At 38.5% G+C, this 22772-nt stretch overlaps 1 protein-coding gene and 1 long non-coding RNA gene across 2 annotated transcripts in view; one reads left to right on the top strand and one right to left on the bottom strand.

Moving 5' to 3' along the window:
- The window catches only part of SEMA3A (semaphorin 3A), a 237311-nt gene that overhangs the window by 31568 nt on the left and 182971 nt on the right, over positions 1-22772 (top strand). The window lies entirely within an intron of this gene.
- On the bottom strand, positions 12771-20991 carry LOC134549399 (uncharacterized). Its single transcript, XR_010080096.1, has 3 exons — positions 20257-20991; positions 13696-13856; positions 12771-12942 (listed from the first exon to the last, which is right to left on the bottom strand). It is a non-coding gene; the product is annotated as an uncharacterized LOC134549399 (long non-coding RNA).

Genomic DNA, 22772 nt, shown 5'->3' with positions numbered 1-22772 from the left:
TAGAATTTCTGATCTCACTTTCTCTTTAGAAGCTCTGAGGCCAGCCAACCTTTTTCTCCTTCTTTTCTTTTTCTTCTTTTTTTAAAATTTTATTTCCTTTCACAAACCAATTCCAAAGGATTCTTAAACCATAAAAATGAAATTGCTCCCTATAAAATATAATTGGAGCTGCATTGTAGTTCAAGTGACAACCAGATGCTGGAAAAAAACCCAACTGTTGGTCCAATTATATAAGTTTCTTAGTACTCACTGCACAAAGTCTGGTCCAAAAGAGATTTGCTTCTGCTAAGACCTTGTTGGTAATTTTTATTCATTCTTAACAGCCTTTTTGATAGCTTTTCTCCTTCTGTATCTACATGTTTTCTCAATATACAGACACTAAAACTCGTGTGTGTTCTGTAGGCTGGGAAGCAAATTCAGAAGTGCAATAGGTATGAGAGCAGTTAATATAAAACCAATAGTGGCAACTACTGGGGCTGTATTGTCACCATCCTTTAAAACACACAAGTCACCTCATCAGGTCAATGGATTTCCATCCACATCTAATAAATGCAAATTAAAGAAAATCAAATCACTTATGTTTGTAAATCTGTATCTTTTCATTGAATAAAAAAGTGTGGGTTTCCTGCTAATTAAGCACAGTGAGGTTTACTTTTGTGTTCTGTGAAGAATTCCAGTCTCTGGCTCTGAGTGGCTGCACAGTCCACCCAAACTCTGTTAGAACTTATCTAGTTATCTCGTCTGAAAACAGAGTTAGAAAATTTGCTTGCTTCCAGGTGATTGCAATAAGCTGGGTAAAATGGTTGCCCTGGCATTTTTAGCATCAATAAGCTGGTGGCATTTTTTTTTTCTAAAGATTTGGAGTTTGTGTGTTCAGCTCTAGCATTGGATACAGGTGTAACAGGATGCAGCTGAAATGGAGATTTTTGGACTTACTGCTGTCTAACTTCAAAGTTCCTTCCATTTGATCAATGTATGAATTTATACCTTAACCAAGGTTAGTGAAAGAGGCTGTAAAAACTAGACTCAATTTAAGTACTGGGTACATTTTGATGAGAGAAAACATTGGATAGATACAGGATTAGGCTCTTGCTGCCCAAGTTCTGACAGTCTAAGTGAAAGTAAATGTCCTTTCTTCAAGAAATAACTTCAAAGTCACATTCTTCCAAAGTTCAGTAGACATTATCTCTTTTTTCAAATGTCTAAACATTATGATAGACACTCTATTTATAAAAAATCCCCATTTCCAAAGGTTTTTTTTCTTTTTTAATCTGTATAACATGTTAATGAAAGTGTTTGTATATTATAGCTTTTTGAACTTCAGCAACAGAAATATTGATTCATATTACCTAAGAAAGTATATTTATTTCTTTAGAACATTAGTACCTCCTGTTTCTCACAGGACAGCACTGTAGAAACAGCCAGGCTTCTCCAACAACTAGTATTACCTAAGGTCAAAAATATCATGTAAAAATATAACCTGGAATGCTTCAATTTGTACTTAATGAGTACCAAAGTTGTTTCCATATTAAATATTTCTCATAACAACACACTAGAAGCAGTCTCAGAGTGCTTTGCAGGCACAGTTAGAGATGAAGAGCTGAGCAATAATTCAGTTTTAAGTTACTAAAGACATGAGTAGTGGTTGGATGGTTGGAGTCCCAAAGCAGGTGTCACACCCTGTGCCTGTGCTAAGCACGTGGGAGCCCTTTGCAAGGGCTCTTTGCTCTTTGGATACAGCAGTGCACTTTGTTTGGGTCAGTGGGAAAATTCAAAGTCCTTTGCAGAGCTCAGGGTTCCCTCCTCATTAATTCAGCATTCATACTACCTGTGTGTCTTGAAGTACACAGAGGTGACCATAATGTCTTTCAACGTCTTTCTGCAGGCCATTTTCCCTGAGAGAGGGGGAAATGTTAAAAAGAGCCTTTTGATGTTTACCTTGGGCTGCTTTTGAATGATGTTTAACAACCAGGACTGCAAAACCACAAACATCCAACCAACAATGAAGAAAAATCAGAACCAGTTGTTTTCTGGTGACTGAGGTGACTTGGTATCTGCTGTCAGAAGCAGCAATAAAACAGGAAAAATAATTATTAAAAAACAAAAGAGAAAAAACAAACCAAGAAAAGCAAGTTGCCTTGAATGGTCAACAGTCTATGTGACATCTCTTTGCAAGTGTTTATTATCTATATGATATACACCATCTGAAGCATGAGGTGTAAACAACCAAAAGCAAAATCAACAATGCATTTGCTGTGTTTTTAACAGGACTTCTTTGGTATTTTTTAATTTCATAGTTCTTGATACTTTGAACAGAGCAGCTTGTAACCAGCAGTGCAGACCAACCTAAACCCCATCAAATACTGACACTAGAAAGACATTGTGTGTTCAGACATACATCCTTTGCACCTGACCTGTCTTCCTATCTGCCTCCAAAACTCTGTGAGATTGGAGCTATAACACGTTCAGCAATGTGACAAACTCTTCATGTCCCTAAAAAATTGCCCAGTGTGTCCCTGGGGATATGTCTCATATAAAACTCCCTCTCTTGGTAAAGGTGACTAGGGACAATGCCCAACCCCCTTTGGGAGTTGGACTAAATGGTCTTTAGAGGTGCATTCCAACCCAAATCATCCTATGTTTCTATGCAAACTAAATCAGGGAACTTGAAATATTCAAAGCAGAATTTGGGATTTATTTTTAGGGTGACAGCACCAACACCTGCATCTGGCTGGAAGTTTGAAATTTATATGTGGAAGAGGATCTTGCTTGACAAGATTTAAGGATCATTCTGTTTACTTCCTTAAAGTCTCAGTGGTGAATGGTGGACAGTCTTTCATTTGTCTTTTCTGATTCCAAATGCTGCTACTGTCTTCAGCTTTCAGGCACAATCAACTACTTGCTTTGATATCTGTAGGTCTGAAAAACCTCTCAGTTATGCACTAATAGTTCAGAGGTTTATATTGCAAATTATTTGGGGCAGGAATTCTATATTCCTTGGCATGTGTAATATCTGAGTCTCTGTGGACCCTGGGTCCCAGCATTCAGTGAAAACAATTGGAATATAATATTTTGCTTAACTGGGTTTTGGATGAGGCTGTCTTGTTAACTGAAATGCAAAATACAAATAGAATTAATAATTTTTTTTCACTCACCCTTTCCAAGGAGTGCCTATAATCAGAATGTTCGTTGTCTTAAAGTCAGTCATAAATATTGTGACAGCATACATGCCAGAGAGCTTTGCACATGGACACGTTTCTCTGTTGTCAATAGTGGTTTGTGTCACAGTGGGAAATTTGACTGCTGTCTTCAACACTCAAATATAAGTGGCAGAATCACAATTCACAGTCATAATTTTATGAATAAATTTACCTTCTCTTCAGATCTCAGGGAAATTATTTATTTTGTTTGGACTGAGCACCAGCTCTTTTGGATGGCTTATATTTAAATTCAAGACAGTTCATTCATATGCAAATACTGTGCCAGGGGCAAGTGGAACAAAGTAGCTGACATCCTGCTTTGCTACCCAAAGGCTGGTCCATGAGGCCATGTTTCCATTCCTACTTAACAAAAGGGTTCCTGTGGCACTTGTTTCAGAAGTGAGCATACCATTCTCACACTTACAAATACCTGTATCTTTCCCTACATTCTGAAATGAACAATGTGCCGTGGACTGATGGCAAGCCTTTACACAGGTCATCCTGAAATAAACAGCTTCTGAAAGCCACATCCTTGTCCTTTGCATCCCATAAACCCATAGTGCAGCTGAAACACAGAACAACAGAAATATAATATATCATCAAGATGGTTGTGATTGCCATGAAATATAACAATATCTCGGTATGAATCTATCCAGGATCATTTTTTCCCCCTCAGACATTCACGAATACATCAGATAGAAACTCTTTCAAGTGTTTGCCAAGTGAATATAAATATGAACAGCTGGGGCCAGGGGGGGAATCTTTCCTTTTATTTTCCCCTCTATTATGCATCAGCATTTGATTGGTTTGTTTATCTGGTTTTGGGCCTTTTGTTTTGCTTGTTTGTAGATGTATGAATTTTAATGAACAGAGCACTCTGGTATGAACAAAATATCTGGAGACAGCACATAGGAGTGGTTAAGAGACAAGGTTGGTGTTCACTGTTGTTTAGAACCCATTTCAAGTCCTCTCACCTCTGAAAAATCTCTTCATTCTATTCTAAGCATATGCCCATGACCAGTCTTTCTCTCATCTCTGGTTTTGCTTATCATGTTTTCTACAATTCTCTTTGTCCCTACTTTTTGCTACATCTTGTTCCACTGTTTGGACTTTTCATGCCATGCCCAGTTCAAGTCTTTTAACCCAAAAGGATATAGAAAAAGTTGAATTTTCCATAACCTAGGGCCTAGGAGACCGCAGCAAAATTACCAGCTAATACACTTTTTTTTTTAATGAGGTATCTTTCTGCACAGCCAAAAAAGGCATAATTTGAAGCCCAGTATTACTGCATTCTGAGCCAAATCAGTGAAGAATAAATGAGATAAAGCAAAAAGCCATGGACAACACCCCTATCAGCTGTGCCCTCAGAAAATCTGATTATACTCTGCTGGGAGGATGGTTACCTTTTCTTTCCATTTTTCTTATAGTAATAGTTCCATAATTATCTACTGATGTTTTCCACAGAAAGGAACTGGGCTCTTGATCTGAGCAGCTATGGCAGCTTTAAAAGTTTTAAGTATAGAAAGATTAGAGGAAAAAAAAATGCAATAATCAGGGTGAGGAAGACATTCTATCTTCATTAAATAGCTATAGGAAGAAATCTTGCAAGGAAAAAAAAGTAAAAGGAAGAAAAATTACAAGGCTCCACCACAAAAACTTTCCAGTTGTCTTGTCACATACCCCGACAATGGTTTAGACTCATTCCTGCCAATAAATTTCTTATAAAGAGACCAAACTGAAACACAGATGTCCCATCTCATCAAATGTATATCATGACTGGCCTTAAGCCACGCTGGAGTCTTACTCATAACTGATTGGGCATTTCAGAAATCCCTGTGTCTCAATTGGAACAAACAGCTTTAGGAGGAAGAATGTGCGTGACCGGGAGCTGCCCTTCAGATACTGCTGCTGGTTTTTTTCTTGCAGTGTTCATGTGAGGCCAACCATAGCCTGAACCTAAGGACACAGTACAGTTAAAACCTGGAAGTTAAAACCTGCACAGCCCTGATGAAGCTGTGCCTGGACTGTGGAGTTTGATTTCCCAGTACTTTTTCAATGATAGCACGAAATTATATTGTTTGGCTTTCCCTGCCTTTGCTGAAGAGTATTTGAGAGAACTTGTTCTCACTCCCACTCTTTGGATAGGCTGGGCCTGCAGTACACAGCTGACTTAGAGGCACCTATGACTTCAAATGTCTTTCAAGAGGTTATACAGGAGCAGAAAACTTTCTGTATTTTTTTTTCTGTAGTAACGTGATTATCTAGGTGAACTTTTGTTGCACAAATAGTGCTTTTGTGAGGCTAGAAAAGGCCCCAGTCGGTTTCTCTAATCCTTCTTGAGAGAGACATCCTGGGGCAATCAACTCATTTATACATTCTCTACATTTTTCCCCCCCTTTTTGTTGGAGAAAAGGGCTGGTTTGCTGCCAAGACCTGTTTAAGTGGTAACCTATGCAATTCATTCTAAAAACACTCATTTATCATACCCAAATTAATCTTGTAACAGGATAGCTGCTCTTATTTTCATTGTCATTTTGCCCTTTGGATAAGAGATCACAAACACATACATATCCAACTCAAAGATTCTGAAAAGCATATATAAAAGAGGGAAAATAGGAATGGCATTGCTATAATTATAAACAGAAACAAGTAGACATACATCTTCATTTCTCACATATCACATCTATTAATAATAGAATGAAATGTAATTTGTGCCGAATATTGCTCAGAGTCTTGTGCCAGAAGCATAATTGTTTTCAATCAGATTGGTAGTTGGAAGGAAAAGGCTTTTTTAAAACCCACAGTAAACACAATTTATGCAAAATTATTAAAATATGATATATTCCATTTTTTTTTCTGGAACACAGTATGCATTTTGACATGAAAAATTATATAAACAATGAAGAGTTTGGTATGAAACTACTGTACAGAATTTTAAAACCATATACACACACTGTTGTGTATAAAAAACAGTATCTTGGCACTGGCAAAAGCAGCTTGCTACAATGAAAAAGTTATAGATGTAACTATTTTACTGCAAGCACTCAGCCTTTTTATACCTATGTCTTGTAAATGCATTGCAGACAAATTTAAACGAAGGTTCGAGGTTTCTGTGGCAGGTTTGGACTCTTGATTCTTCGTTTTTTGGAGGGGTGGGTGTAAAATTTTATGGGTTCTGCTCACACACTTAGAGGCTTTTCTCTCAAAGGACTTTCTTGTAGAGGAACACACTGCAAAATGTGTGATTTCTGACACCTCTCCTGTTCCCAGCAGCACAGGCCTAAATTTATGTTCTCTGTCCTGCATCCCACTCTGCAGGGACATGAAGAAAATAATGTCTTATTTTTCCTTCATTTCCCCACACACCCCCTTTTGCCTTATGCGCCAACATATCTCTTCAAACTGACTTTCCTTGTCTGTGTTTATTGAACATCTCTAAGTGTTTTGGAAAGATGGTTCATCTCCTGGCAGAGCTGAAAGGGTTTGAAATTATGGTTTTTCAAGCAGACTTGAAAGTGGGAAGCATTCACCAAACCCACTAAACCGTGATTCTTTCCATTGACTGCAATGAGCTCCAGACCAAGACCTAGATCTTCATTCTTTGTGGTTAATTTCTTTAAAACTGACTTTCCTTACTAAGCTGTGAGTTGTGATTCTTTAAACAGTTTTTGCAAACAAATTTAAGCTCGCGGATTTTTTATTATATTTTTTTCAAGTGAGAATTTGCTTTCTTTCTCCATCACTGGCTGCTCACTGGTTTGTCTGTGATGGGTCGCTGAGGTCAGTGGTACTTTTTCTGCTCCATGAATGGAATGACTCAAGTGTTTGAAAGAGACTAATGACTCTAATAGCCAACAAAGGATGAATTTGCTTATGTATAAACATCTTTGTTTGTGTGCCAGTAAGGACATTTATGCACAGTACATCTATTCTTCCAGCATAGGTGTATGCAAATTGAAATAAAGCTGGGGGGGAAATGGCAAATGGAGCTTGCATTTCAGATGGAGAGACTTGGGAGCAGCCCAACTCCCTGGCGGGGTACAGCAGGCGCCTCCGGTCCCCCTGTCTGTGCTCTGGGTTTCCCACAAAAGAAAATTGCTGCAGGTCCCATGCAGTCTGCATGTCCCAGCAAGTCCCTGGTTGGGGTGTTTGGAGCAGAAGGACTGCGGGGCACAGCACCACGCAGGCCCACAGGTCACATTATAATGAGCTGGAGATGATCAGAGAGATACGCTGGACAACTCCAATTCCCGCAAACAGCTTGAGCGTGTTTCTGATATGCATTAGAAAAAGAAAAACAAGCATAAAAGCAAAAGCCTTTCAGAAGTCTCTGCCATACCTCCGGAGTTGCAAATCTGTAAAACATATTTTCCTATCATAAGGGTCTGCTTTTCAGTACTTTCTTCTTCTCCTTTTTTCACTTCTCTCATCAGAAAATGAACACAGAAACCTTGAAACTTAAAAATACCATCAATATAGAGATGCTTCTGTGGAACATCTTAGTTTAAATAGGCTAGCACATATTGACTAAATTCTCTTTGGGTGAAAGTGCTCCAACTATATCCAAAGGCAATCCTCTTCCAAAATAATTTTTCAATTGAAAACATTGAAATTATCATTCTTCAATCTCTTTGTGGGTTATTTTCTTCTGTCTTTGCATAGCTTGAATTATTTGTATTGGTTTGTTTGTTTTCTCAGACATCTGATTTCTTTTAATAAGTGTATCCATTCAAATGTCACATAAAAAAAGAAAAAAGAGGACTTATCTTACTCTAGATCAGAGACTACATTGGGGGCAGGGGGTAAAATTAAACCTCAAATTATTGCTGCGTGTCTGAAGCACAAGCAGCAAAGAAAAAATTAAACATTTTCTATTGAAATAAATATTTGCCTTCATTCTGCATTTGGTGCTTTCTGACATGTTTCTGTCACATAGCACACTTCCTTGTAAACCACAGAGCAGACATTGGAGATCACATCTTAGAACCTTCTAGGGCTCCTAGGGCCAGACAAAGTTTTTAAGAAGCAGAAGTGGAAGCAGCAGTGAAGGACCTGTTCAGGTGTTCATCCCATACCCAGCCCCCCCCCATGCCATCAGCTGAGGGCAGCACTGCTGAGGACCCTTACAGAGGGAAAAATGATTCCTAGTATTGCTTAAAGTTAAACCTGCCACATCCTAAGGTCTGTCTGAAGTCAAGCACCTCTTTGGAGCTGAGCAGAAGCATTTTCTGAAATAAGCAAGAGTACCAGGAGTTGGGACCACCATCTCCTCTGCCTCATCAGGTTGTCTGTCTGCCTTTATAGCACATGCAAGCCAGTGGGCTCAACACTCTGGAGCCCAGGGAAAGCTTAATGGAGATATTGCCATAGAATGTCTTTTCTTTCTTCAGTAGTGGTGATTCCAAGCTTCCACCCACAGCCTGCTTTAATGACAGTGCTGTGGAGGACAGTGACGCCCACAGTTTGGTACTAAGTCTGTTGTCAGCTCTCAAAGTTTCTCACAGAGTTTAGCTCAGCTATTTAGGGCTGATGAGATCATGCTGTTTAATGGACCAGAGACCACATACGGATGATTTACCAGCACTTTGGAGAACCACAGCTTGGAAATCCTTGAGCACAGCTAATCCCAGGACTTGATTCTGGCAGGTAAGATTGGTCACTGGAATTGCTTCTGTCTAAGAGGTGCAAAAAAAAGCCTTGACTAAAGCAGTATTTTCTGGATTTACTTCTGTAACACTGTTACGACTTCGTTGATGCCTGCAGTAATGTATGGGAATGAGAGAACAAAACCAGCCATGATTACTACAGGTCCTGTTTTTGGCATTGGTGCTTTCAGAAAGGTACACTTCATCTTCAGTACCTGCTCTCAGTTTCTCTGAAGATGTCTCTTTCCTACAAGCCTCTGCTGTGCCTTTTCTGTTAATGAATGGAGCTGTGAATTTCCCACAAGAAGGGATCTGTTCCTCCAGCTGGCATTGTATAAACACAACTCTGGGAATTACTGTGGTATAGGTGATTTCTCACAGCTCACTGAGAGTGCTTGGTCATGCTGGGTGCTGGGAGAAGGGGATCTGGATGGCCTAATTCCTTCTTGCCAGCTGTCAGTGAGCCCCGTGGATGTTTCTGCAGCAGGATCAGTGCAGGTACCTGTGCTCCTGCAGGTTTCCTTGAAGAAGTGTCAGGGCTGGGAGCACATAAAGCCACACAGCTGCTGTGTTTGCCTAATGCTGCTCAGTGCAGATCCCAGCCAGGGCTTGGATTTGTGGCTGGGCTTGGAGCCTATAAAGCTAAGGATTCAGGATTTGGCCCGCATCTGTCTGTGTATTTTTACAATGACAGAAAAAGCAAATTCCTTACAAGCAAATATGAGTCAAAACAAAAACACTGTGAAGGTCAGCTGAGCACAGCAGTGAGATGATGTTATCCCAGCCACACGTTCCACTCTCAAGCTGCCCAGCCAGCCAGAGGGACTCCTGGGCAAAAGTCCTGAGAAGATGCCAGCCGGGAAACCACCCACTGACACCCAGCTGGCTTCTCAAAACAACTGGAGCCTCAGTGTTTGACACTCTGCTCCAGGCACAGCTGCAGGGCACAGCCCAGCAAAGAGCAATACCAAGGGCTTCTCATCAAGTTTTCCATCAGAAATACTGCCCATGGGAAACACTGTTACAAATCCTAATTGGTCAGGATTTCCTTTTTTTAAAATAAGATATACAGCAACATATTTAAGGCTATTTTTTTTTCAATCTAGCTGGCATAATATTAATCCAGCAAGTCAAACTCTGTTTTAGGATTTGGATTTTTTTTTTCCACAAATATATTGGTCAGCATCTTGCTTTCAGCCAAGATACTATAAACAATTCACAGACACAGATCCAATCCAGAGTTAATTAAGGCTGATCAAAGCTTATGTGCAGCCCTCAACTCCTAGTGCTGAGGATAAAAGCAGAGGTCTTTTTTAAGGATGTGGTGTCCTTGGAAATATATATCCCCTCGTTATTTGTTTGGAATTAATTTAATTTCATTGTAACCTCATGTCTATAAACGCCCTTCCATTAAGTAATAACAACCGCTATGCAATTCTTCTTGGAAAAGTTTTGAAACTATCTGGAGGCATTCACAATAAATGTGTATTTCATTTTTAGAGATGTAGTAATGTGTTTACTGTAGTAATTTTGAGAAGTTACATTGCATTGTGATCACTTTTCTTGCAGGAAGGCTCCAGCTTTGAGCAGCTCCATTGAATTAGGCACTGTACTTGGATACAATCAATATCTGGAAAAGTTTCCAGGCTACACGAACAAGATAAGCAGGAAATCCTATGCATGCTCTACTGACTGAATGTAGAGACAAAGTCTTGGCCACAGCGCTATCTGCTCACCTCTCCCTCCCATCCATTCTGGGGAAAAGCCTCCAGATGCACCAGCCACCTACACTTCTGTTTTTCAGGTGAATGAGAACCAAACCCAGCAAGGGGAGGAGAATTTAGCAAACAGCAGCTGTTGCAAATAATTTGCAATTTGCATGCTACATATTTGCCATTCTCTTTAGAGAAAGCCAACTCAGTTAAAATCTGGGCTTCTAATAACACCTTTGTTTCTTCAGTGGTAGACAGAATAAGTAAGTTGGTCAGTGCCTCCAGTATGCACCAACTTTGTCTCTAAACTGGGTTGCCTCTAATGGATAGAGACTCTTAGTGCAGATGATAGGGCACTTCAGAGTCCCAGGTAACAATTTTAAATTGTTTTACTTCCTCACACTTTCAGGAAGATTACCATAAGTCAATAATACATCAGTAATACTCTACATTACTGCCCAACAGGTCCTAAACCATGCTCATCTTTATGACCTCCAGACTGTTCTGGGCCTAGAGCAGGTTTGTTCCTGAAGGGCTGGACACAGAGAATGAGCATTCTCCACTCAGGGGAGTGGTTTTGTCTGTGAGGGCAGAATCTGGCACGGAAAGGCCCTGTGCCCCACCCTTCCACAGGACAAGCTCTCACGTGCAGTAGCCCACAAGAGAGCTCTTTGGTGTTATGTAGGACTATTTACCAGATGTTTTACCTGGAAAAATGCAGATCAAGTTCTGTCTATGCTTATGTTGCAGGACAATGTCTCATTAAGTTGATGTGATACAAGATTATTAACTTGTATCACATAATAAGAAAATGGAAAATCCTATATTCATCCTTACTCGCTCCTTGTGAATGGGGCAGGAAACCTCTCCAAACACAGAAAAATTGGTCCATCTTTCTTTTATGCCCATATGCTAAATTACACTGATATTTTGCTTTTCTTTTTCTTCATTATTTTTCATGTGTGAGTTTTGTCAATCCAGTTATCTTCTGGACAAACCCTCCTTACTCTCTAGCATGGGTAGTTCCTCACAGTACTTCCATCATGTGTAGAGGTAACTCATTACTTTATCCCTATTATGTACTCCATTCCTACTATTAAAATTTTGCAGTATGTTCCTGAGGGCTTGATAAACATCCCCAGACTTATTCCAACCAGCCCATGGGACACTGAAGGCCATCTCCAGCCCAAAGCAGAGTTTCCATTTGGAAATGGAATACGATTTTGAACTGGCAACCCAGAAGCAAAGGGATTTTAATTTCTATTGTTCTTAGCCTTTCATTGGTCTTCAATTAGTCTTACTGTCAAGCAAAAAAAAAAGATTATAGTGAAATATAAAGCAAAATGTCAAATTTTATTGCCTGCAAGGTTTTGTTATTGTAATGGGAGCTGAACAACTTGGTAATGGGTAGAAGCCTTGTGCTTATTGCTACTAGAGAGACAAAAGTATTGGTGAACTTTGTGCTTTGCCTAAAAGATCATTTGGGCTATGTAGCTACTATTTTATGCTACTGTGTAGAAATAAAACTTTTTCCTTAACTGTTGAAGCAACAGAAGTATTCGCCTCTTCCATGGGAAAGAAATTAGAATTTTTCTGTCACTTTGTTAGCAGCAAATCTTATGTATTTAATAAATTCTAAATATTTCCCTTAGGTTATATTTAAAGAAATAAAACAACTCCTTGGGTTTGGATGAGTTTGCACTTAGAAAAAGTGATTCTACTATCTACTGAAGTTAAGTGAAAAGTCGCTAGTGGAAACATGACACAACGAAATGTCATGTCAGCTTGCAAATTTGAAATAGGAGAAAATGCAACTTTTTCAGCAGATTTTTTTCAACTAGATTTTTCAGGGAAGACAGTTTCTGCTGTCTGGGTTTTTTTTCTGTTATAAATTACTTATTAGCTGTTAGTCTTCTCTTCCCCATAATCTGTGAGAACGGCTCTACCTACATGTGAATTCTTCTGGTGTTTTAATTGGATGAGTCTCCAGTGTGGAACTGTAAGTTTCTCATTTAGCATCCGTGGTTTAAAATCCTTTGGAGCAAAGTGAACCAATGACTTAATTAACTTCCACTTGGGCAGTTATCTGCTCTGGGAACCTGCAGGAAGTATTATTCTATTTGAGGGTGACAAATGAACATACATGAGGTACCACACGCCACCCAGTGGGAGATGTGACAAGAAACATAATTTATTTCATTAGTGGTGCCAAAATGGGCTTTCAAGCTGAAAACCTAAATATGTAGTAGTGTCTTAGAAGAGGAAACAGCATGGGCTTTGTCTGAAATAATTGATTGTGTGCAGTTCACAACATATATTTCCATGGGAAAGTTTAAGTTTTGTGTCGGTCTTCATCCATCATACTGTAGTTTGTTAGGTGTCAACCTAAGTGGTATATAAAATAAGCAGTCATAAATACTTTTGGATTTGATAATACTTATCACTTACATTATGAAATATAGATTTAAAATAACTAGCCTTGATTCAGAAATAACTTTGGGGTTTTAGAACATATTTATAATTGCTCTGAGTATTGTAGATTTCAAAACATGGCTACAGTCTCCATCATCCTTGGCTTTCTTCAGATTTATTGTAATTTATAGAGTAAAAGTTAGTGGCAGCCTCTAATTACCCACAGAACCAAAGTTTCCTGAATGAAAACTTGAGATCAAAGGGCATGAATAATAGCCTTAAAGGCATCTCCCCTTACACAGGCTACTCTTAGCCCCTCTGCTGTCCTTTGGTATAAATTAAGCACCTTAGGATGAATAAAACATGAAGCACAGAAGGTTTAGATTTCACAGAAGATGAATGGTTGGATTATTGATGGGAAAAGGAGCATGGGAAAGTATAAACCATGTAGATCTAAAAATTTTAAACTCTGTAAGCAATCACCTTTGCTTTAGTATATTTTTAAATTTATTTTTAATCATTTTGTTCAAATCCTTTCTGTTGATAAGGCAGCTGGGTTGTTCTGTGTCACTGAGCTGCACTTTTAAGCAAGCTCAGAAGCCTTTCACAGTTCATTCTGTTGATTTCAGTGGGCATATGACCAGGCCATAAAACCACAAGAGCAATCACTGGTTGTTAAAAACCATACAAGCACTTACATTCAATTATAATGAAAAAGGTGCATACCTCTTGTGTCTCATGAAACTCAGACTTGAAGGCTGTTTGATTCCTCTTATATATAGCATGAATCCAGTTCCTTCCTGATGTAAAGTTCATTGCCTTTCACTAGTGTTACACATGCTGAATTTAATTCATTTCATATCCCATCATGGTATAAATGTGCGTAACTGTAGGAATTAGAAAAATAGGATCAAAATCCTTTCTAATGTGGATGTTTATTCATAGACAAAGATTTTCCAGGATGAATGGGTACATGAGGCAAAAGCTGTGTGTTTGTTTTGAACAAAATTCTGTGTTTGCTTTCTATGAAGAACATTTTCTTTGAAGGAAAAAAAAAGTAGAAAAAGAAAAATCAGTAACAGTTTTGGGAAATGGTAAAATGTTTCTCCATGAGCTGTGAAAATGGCTGACTCTTCATCTTGGCCTAAAAATTGTTAAGAATCAAAATATTAACTTTCTGAAATTTGGACATCTGAAAAGTTACTTATTTTGTGTTTCTCTGTATTGAAAGCAGTCAAATGCCCAAATTATCTTCCTTTGTAAACCAGAGAGATGTATATTATAATCATATCTCATTCAACCCTACAGCCCAGGTATCAGGGCAGTCAAGCAAACCCAGGAAAAGGGAGTTCACCTACTCCTTATACGTGATTAACATCTGGGCTTTGAGCAAAGCTCATCTGGTTTCCAGGAAGTTGAGTCAGGCTTTGTCTCTCCTCTTAAGGCTGTTCCACTTTTTAGAATACAATTAAAAATTCATTGGCCTGGGAAGGGAACCCAAGTGTCTCACATCCCCTGGGATGGGTCTAACCACTGTCTTACACAGTCATTTTTACGCTCTCTTGCTTTCTCAATAAATATTGAAGCATTTTATGCAAAACACAAGACCCTCTGTACGAGCATTGGAGAAAAGATGCTTTCAAAGGCCACTGTAGATTGTGATGGTTGCAGCAGCCTTGGGAAAGGGGGGAGTCCTGCCTTTGACCCTTGCCTTGAACCAGGAAAAAAGAGGTTTGAACCTCTCCCTCCTCATGGAGGAGTTTGCTTATTTTTGGACACTGGATAAAAAAAATAGAAATTTAAACCAAAATGTGCACTGCAATGATCTCATGCTACCTCTCTGGCTTTCCTGATTGCAAGTGCAGAAAAAATACCATTTAGAAAATTGTAATGGCAAGGTTGGGGGTGTGGGGTTTTGTTGGAATGTTGGAATTTGGCACAAAATTTTTGTTCAGTTCAGTTTAGTCTTTGAGTAACCTAAATAACACTTCTTCATATTTATATTTGTTTTCCTTTTAAGAAAATAAATACATAATCAACTAAAGAAATAGATCAAAAACATTTCCATGCTATTTCTAAGCTTTAAAAAATTTTTTGTTCCGGTCCATTTGTTTGAAGGAAGAGCTGTGAGTCAGTTTTTTTGATTATAGCCAAAAAATAATTGGGTTTTTTTCACCCCTGTGAAGTGTGACAGGAAAAAGTACCATTTTTCAAGCAGTTTTAATCTTATCTCTGAATAGGTGTAGTTATGCTTAAATTGTCAGGTTTCAGGAAAACTTTGAGCTCCCAAAGCTGATCCAAAGCCCTCTGAGTAGGTGACAGTCTTTCTGTTGACTTAAACTGTCTATAGAGGGGAAGCTGAGTTAAAACCTACAGATTGAGAATTTGTGCCTGTGTAATCTAGTTTATTAAGACAGAGGTTTACAGGAAGGATGGATACCTAAAAGTTATCTTAATGTTGCAGCAATTTTATTAATTACGCTTTGAAGTAAGGATTTTTCTTTATTTACTTTTCTTTATTGTGTGTGTTTTTTGGGGTTTTTTCCCTCCCTGCTGTATTATGGATATAACATATTGATGGTGAGGACACTGTAGAGGCCAATGAATTCCAATCAGTGTGAATGCTCAGAAACCCTCAGCAGTCAAAGGGCTCGGGCAAACAAAGCCATTTTATACTGCATCAGTAAAGACTTCACACTACCCTGAGGAATAGAAAGGGTAGTTAGTTTAGGTAATCATGAAAAAATAAATCTCAAGGAGCAAATATTCTCACTTACAACAGCTTTCTGACAATAAGGCCATTTCTGACGGGAAGGGAGTTCACAGGTCATTCTTATTAAGTGCTTGACTGATTTATTTTAACACAGCTCTCCGTTCTGCTGAAGCTGGGAGAACCGAGGTGTATTTTTCCTCCAGAAAAGCCTGCTAATGCTGTGCTGGGCTGCTGAGTGGAAAGGATGAGCACTGCTATCCCATCGTATCAATTGCACTTTGCTTCCATCAGTGCAGCCAAAATGCTCTGGGAAGGGAGAATTCTCCAGCTTGAATCCACTCCCTTACTGATTCTCCCCGACCCCTAGAGTTTGTCAAGTGCCCTTTTAGGAACAGTTAGGTGGTAGTTGTGCTTATCCTTGCAAACTGGATAACCTGTTCTCTCTCCCCACTGCACTTTCCTAAAATATTTATTTAAGGAATAACAAACAGCCCAATTCTCCCTCTAGAAGATGGCATTTTTAAATCTGCCTTAAAGCATTTGTGATGTTTCTCAAAGCCAGACTGTACTGAATATTAAAAACATCATACAGGGTGACATTCCTCACTCATATTATAAACTATATCTTTTGGGACTCCAGCTTTTCTTTTAATTACATCATTACCCTAATTATCTCATTAACATCCATCCCTTTATGGAAGAATAAAATAAAGGCCTTTTTCTTTGCCCCCGCAGCAGGCTCATCAAATATTCGGAAACTATTACACTAATCATAACCATTTCACTGTTAGCTTTCACTTTGCCCATCTGTTTGCCCACATCCACGTGCTTCCTGCCCCAGCCTCAGCCTGTCAGCTCTGAGGCAGGCTGTCTCACAGAGCTTTGCACGGGCTGGTTTTAACTGGGGTGCGTGGGCGGTAGAGCTGCTACAGTGATAGATTTGTCCTCCAGATTATCAGTAACAGAATTGCATTATATTAAGTTGTAATATTTTTGCCAATGCATTTTCTTACCTTATAATCTTGGGGTACTGTGTAGCATCTCCAAAACAATTGGTAGCAGCAATTTGTTTATTAATTAAACAGATTGATAAATAGTAACTGAAGCAGTTTGGGTACAATAAAGGCAAATGTTCTGTCCTTTAGTGATAGACAATCACAAGTTCAACACATTTTGCAGAAATTAGATAGGAAACAATGAAAAGGAATTTGATTATGTGTTGTCACTCCAATTCATTCTTCTCGCTTCTCACAGTTAGTTTAGGCCCTTCATCTATTCATGTCATCCATACAACACTTCTATGGTTGCTGTTTATCACCTCCCTCTTTTATTCCTGCTTTGCAAATGAGAAATTCTTGCAATATTGCTTCAGAGGAAATTATAGATCAGACTAGACAGTTACACCTTCTTTTTTCCTTTCCTTTCATTTATAGCAAGAAAAAATATGAAATTGAAATTATTTGCCATGTTCATCAAAGCGAGCATTGGGTTGAGAACACTGGATGCTGGTTGCAGTAGTAAAGGAGTACAAGCTGAAAATATGATACAGCTGTGCAGATAGCTTTGTGATTATTTTGAAAAGCTGGCTATCAGCCCCATCTGACAGTCTGTGAACATGGCAAATAATTTAACATTCATGCTGCTCCTGTTTTGGCATTATATATACGAATCATGTGGTCACCACTTTCCAAGTTGGTAGTAGATCAGAAAGGAGTTAATGACTAAAGTTTTAGTCATGACTTGTTCCATTGTTCCATAATAAAAAACACTGTAAAATGAAATATCAAAGCATAAAGGACATTTGTGTCCTGACTCATAGGTCATGGAGAGATTTTATTTTAGTACATCTTAAGGAGTTATTTCTAACTTCGGAAGTTTCCTGAAGGGCTGATCAACTGCTGAATGCCAGGGATGGTCCATGGATTCCTTTTTGACTCCATAGGCTTCTACATCCCCAAATAATCAGTCATTTGCTATCACTTCTATGAGCTGGAAGAGAATACGCAAAGTCTTATTTCATCTACTCCTCAAAAGTTTATGGAAGATTCAAAAGTAGATTTTCTCAATTTAAAATCAAACAAAAGAACAAAAAAACTCCACACCTGATTATCATTTGCCTGAAGTCTGGGTTTGAGTTTTTTTGTGTAGCTGAATTACGTGAAAAGTTAAGCCCTCATTAAGTTACATGGTGAAAGGTTGGTTTTTATCCTCATGGCTTTATCCTTGTTGCTCCAGCAAGGAGGTGGAGGCTTTTGGTTACACTTACACCATTTGTGTTAAGCAAGTTTGAGTGTGAAAATCCCACTGTGGAGTAGCACTCTTGATCCTAAGTCCACCTGAGCACTGTGCTTATGTGCATGTGACTTTGGAACAAAACTGATTACAGAATTAGATGATGTGCTAGGCGATTCTGAACACAGCAGTGGGCCAAATCACCTCACCAGTTCCTCCTCCACTATTCAGCATTTTCTCTGAGCACATAGGTGACCCCCAATAGCTGTCTTGAGATGAGCTTCTCTCCATCAGCATCAAAATTTTGCCCTCTTAGAAAATCAGGAGTGTCTGCTTATCTGAATTTTAGCTTTTGTTCTTTATTCTGCCTGAACTAGCACAAGTTAAAAGCAGGGGTTTGTGTGAAGACAGAGCTAAAGTTAGATTTAATGCCAAGTAAACTTGGAGTTTTCAGGGCAGGAGAAAGGAGAGTGAATACTGATCCAGCTCTGGGAGACATGGCCTGTACCTCTGTGATTTGGAATCAGATACGTCATAAGAGCATGAGAGAATATCACATTTACAAACAGGGGCAGGAACAGCTTATCTCTAGACCCATTAGTGCAATATCGAATTTCTTTCCTTATCTGTCCTAGAAAGGAGCAAACACAGTCCAGGTTCTTGAATGCACAGAGAACAAGGAGGTAAAATAGTGTCACCAACCTTCCCAGACCCCATGGAAGTGCCACCCTGCATTTCAGACTAAACCCTGTGAGGCACTGTGCACCAGCCTCTTCAAAAGCCCCGTGGGAATTCAAACACTGTCTCATCACTACCCAAATACTTGATTTTTTTGTCACACAAGGTTCCTAGCTTGCTTGCTGTTTGTGCAGAACACATGGATACACCTGCCAGACTTTTCACATCAAAGGCATTGTAGAGCTTATGTTCCAAAGCAAATATACAACTGATAGCAAAACACAGCAATCAAAAGCAGACAGTTCTTCAATTTGATGTCATGTAAGAAACATGAATTTGTATGAACTACACTGATTTTATTTTTGTCTTCTACTGCTATACAAGAATATTCTTTTGATGATAATCTGAGCAAAGAGGAAGTCTGTTGAAACTTCTGTAGTTAGAATAGCAGGAATTGGATAACAGTTTTGGCTTGTGGGGTTGTTTGCTTGTTTGTTTTTGTTACTGGTGGCAACTGGAAATATTCATATTACCCAAAGTGACAGGGAAAATTGTCAGTATTCCAGCAGTGCCCCCCTCCATGAAGGAAAACACTCTCCTTATCCATCTGCAAAAATTCAAAAATTCAGCTTTGATTGAAGATTTGCAAAGTCAGTTGCTTAGGATTAATAATGCTGCTAAGGATTGCCTGAGAGGCTTGGAATCCTTGACTCATCCACCTGATAAACTCAATCTGTTTTACCTCTCTCTAAATAGAAATTTACCTGTCGTATCTAGGACTAAAATAACTCCTGGGCCATACAGTAGGCATTAGAAAGATTTTAACATAAATGGAAAAAGCCTAAAATTTAAGGGATCACTTTAGCTTCCTGCTGTAGCAAATTCTATGTCTGACTGGAAGGTTAATAAAAGGAAATAGGGATTTACAGCTTAGAAATTGAACAATTCTTTGAAGTTGTCTTTACATGAGGATTTTTTTTTAAATTCAGTAGTTAGGTCTGTCAACATTTCCCTTCCAAAATATCATATTAGTGTGAAAATAGCAAGGAAAAAGGCACAATAAAGCAAAGGTTTTATGACTGTAAAATTAATCTCCATAGAAATATGGAATTCCCAGCTGAAATGAGTAAAAAATCAATAAAAGTACTGAAGTGATAAAACACAATTGTCAGGGCAGGAGGTCTTGAAGTGCTATTTAGTCACTGTAGTGGGATTTTTTTTTGTCTGCACATAGTAGTCAGATGGATAAGGTTTTATACTATAGATGAAATGCAATTCATCTTCAATATACCAGTTGGTATATCATTATCATACATACACACATTAAACTGCAGCCAGATCATTTTCAAGCAGAGTTTTGAAACCCTGGTTAAACAGCAGGAGAATGAGGATGACCTGGTTTAACCACAGCCAGCAACTAAGTACCATGCAGCTGCCTGCTTGGTAATATTAAAAAAAAACCCCCAAAAAAACCCCACCAAAACAAAACAAACAACCCCTCCCCCCCAAAAAAAAAACCCAAAAAACCACACAACCAAAACCAAACAAAAATAAACCCCAAAACAAACAAACAAAACAAAACAAAACAAAAAAAATGTGTAAAGAAAAGGAGAAAGAGAGAGAAAGAAAACCCAAGACAAGTGATGCACAATGCAATTGCTCACCATGCACTGACCAATGCCCATCTCATCCCCAAGCAGTGACTGTCAGCTCCTGCCCACCTCCCCCAATTTCTGTACTGGTTTGATGCTCCATGGTGTGGAACATCCCTTTGGTGAGCTCAGGTCAGCTGTCCTGGCCATGCTTCCCCCTCAGATCCTGGTGCACCTCATTGGCAGAGCCTGGGAAACTGAAAAGTCCTGAATTTAGACTGAGGATTACTTAGCAACAACTAAAACATGAGTGTGTTTTCAATATTTATTCTCATATGGAATCCAAAACACAGCACCGTACCAGCCACTAAGAAAATTAACTCTATCCCAGCTTTGCCATGTATGATACCAAGACTGGACAGAATTTTTTATTCATGATCTAAGGAAGCAAACATAAAAGGTTATCAGTGATACTTTACAGCAGGATAAAAGCTCCAGTTATGTGAACTGCAGAAGCTGCAAACTGAGCAAGTACTTTTGCTGTATTTACAAAACAGCTGAGATGATGATGATGATGATGATGGAAGTAGCATACTGGCATATTTTAGACTCTTAGATTAAATGCCTTTTTTTAAAAGTTAGATGTAGCTTGATATGCCAGTGAATGAAAGGCCTGAAAACAATCAATGAACCAGCTGTAGCCATTCTGAGAGAGAGAGATGTTTATAAAATTAGTGGATGGAAGATTCATTGTCAAGAATATCAGAGGCAAGAGTCTATCCAATCTACACTACCAATGATACTCATCAGTGGGATTTAAAATAGTAGAAACTGATTCATCCTGCACCAAGCAGTTTATCCTGGTGATGCTAATGCTACAGAAAGACATCTGGAAAAACAAATTATAGAAAGAGTTTGCTAGAGAACTCAGAGTAACATTTTTCAGATGTTTTCAGAAGCAGTACTACATATTTCTAAAGTTATCAAGGGTATAGAGAAATTTTTTAGATAAGATTAAATGGGTTGTCTGGGAGACACTTAGATATTTTTATTTTCGTGTTGCCCTGGTTCCTTTATTGCTGATATTCTAACCATGAACTTGAGTCTATTAATCTACTTTTTGATGCTTTTCTTAAAATGCACTCTCAGATGGGCAAGAGATGAAAAATTATATTGCCACACCTCTTTTATAACTTTGTTACTACTGTATTCCTTCAAAATTGCCCAGAGTTCCGATATTTGAGTAAACTGTGCATTATTTAGCTCCTGATGTTTTGAACTGAGCAGTTCTACTGCTATTGTCTCCTACTTGTATCAGACACCATGTGAATTTAGCACTAGCTCACAATACACATGAAAAGACTTACAGAAAACACAGGATCTCATTTCTTTTCCCAGCAAAACATTTAAAACAACAATCATCACTAAAATAATTCAGAATTTCAAATATGTATGACTGCTTTTTATTTATATTTTATTCCTTAGTTGTAAATGATCTGAAGTGACTGGAGCCTTTGACATGCTGTCCCAGAAAACTTTGTGCCTTCCCACTGGGACCATCAATTTCATTTATTTTTGGTTTTATTTTTGGTTATGCCATGCCCACAGGTTTCACTGTGTCAATTTTCTGCAACTCTTACTCAAGTGACACTTCCTTAGGGAAAACGACCTTTTCAAACATCTCTCCAAGAATTGTAAAGACATTACCCTTTCTCTAAAGTTTGTGTCAGTTTGGCCGTACAGTCTCACCCAAAGTATGCCACTGGTGACTGTCTAAATTTCACAACATATTCTCATTTCATTTTAATAAAACAGTCATTTCTCTTGGTGGCACCAGGTTGAAGTAAGTTTGTATTTTTTTCTGTCTCTACCTTCAGTGTTGGGTCTGACAGGTTATTAATGTCTTCTATTCCCTCTGGAACAAATTACACTTCATGGCAGACTCATGGTAGCACCCCACAAGTTAGTCATGCTTAGCATTGCTAGGAGCATGACTCCACAGGTTTTTTTATTAGTTTTGGGGTTTTGGAGGTTGTTAGTTTTTTGAGGGTTTTTTTGGCACCATTTTCTTGCTTACCTATAACATTATGGATAACATCAATTAGGGGTTGCACTCTATACCTGTAATGAAACTGCTTAAAAAAACATTAACTAAATTCTGGGAGAATTTACTATGCAACAGGTTTCTATTAAATGTAGAGCTGGTTTAGCAAAAAAATACTTAGTGCATGTGGCTACATGTTCAGCTGCAGTATTTTCTGTAAAAGTCATCTCTTGAAAGTCAGAATTATATTCTAACACAAGTATATTTATCCTTGCCAGCTTAAGCAATATCATCTTACATGTGTTTTCCTTCAAGGTGCTGATTTTCCTTTATCATTGGCAGGAATTTCTCACTCTTAGTTTTGGCTCATGTGGTAATCCCAATGTTCTTTACTTCACTGTTCACTTTGGGTTGTTATAAAATATTTTTGCCCTTCCTTTAAGGTGTTTTTGGACCATCACACTTTTTATTTATCCTTTTGCAAACATATATTCCTGTAACACCCTAGAAATTGTGAGGTTGTTTCCTTTAACAAAAAGGCCAT

Source organism: Prinia subflava, chromosome 4, assembly GCF_021018805.1.
Source record: "Prinia subflava isolate CZ2003 ecotype Zambia chromosome 4, Cam_Psub_1.2, whole genome shotgun sequence".
NCBI lineage: Eukaryota > Metazoa > Chordata > Aves > Passeriformes > Cisticolidae > Prinia > Prinia subflava.
The sequence above is the reverse complement of the archived record's forward strand: the minus strand, read 5'-3'. Positions and strand labels throughout refer to the sequence as shown.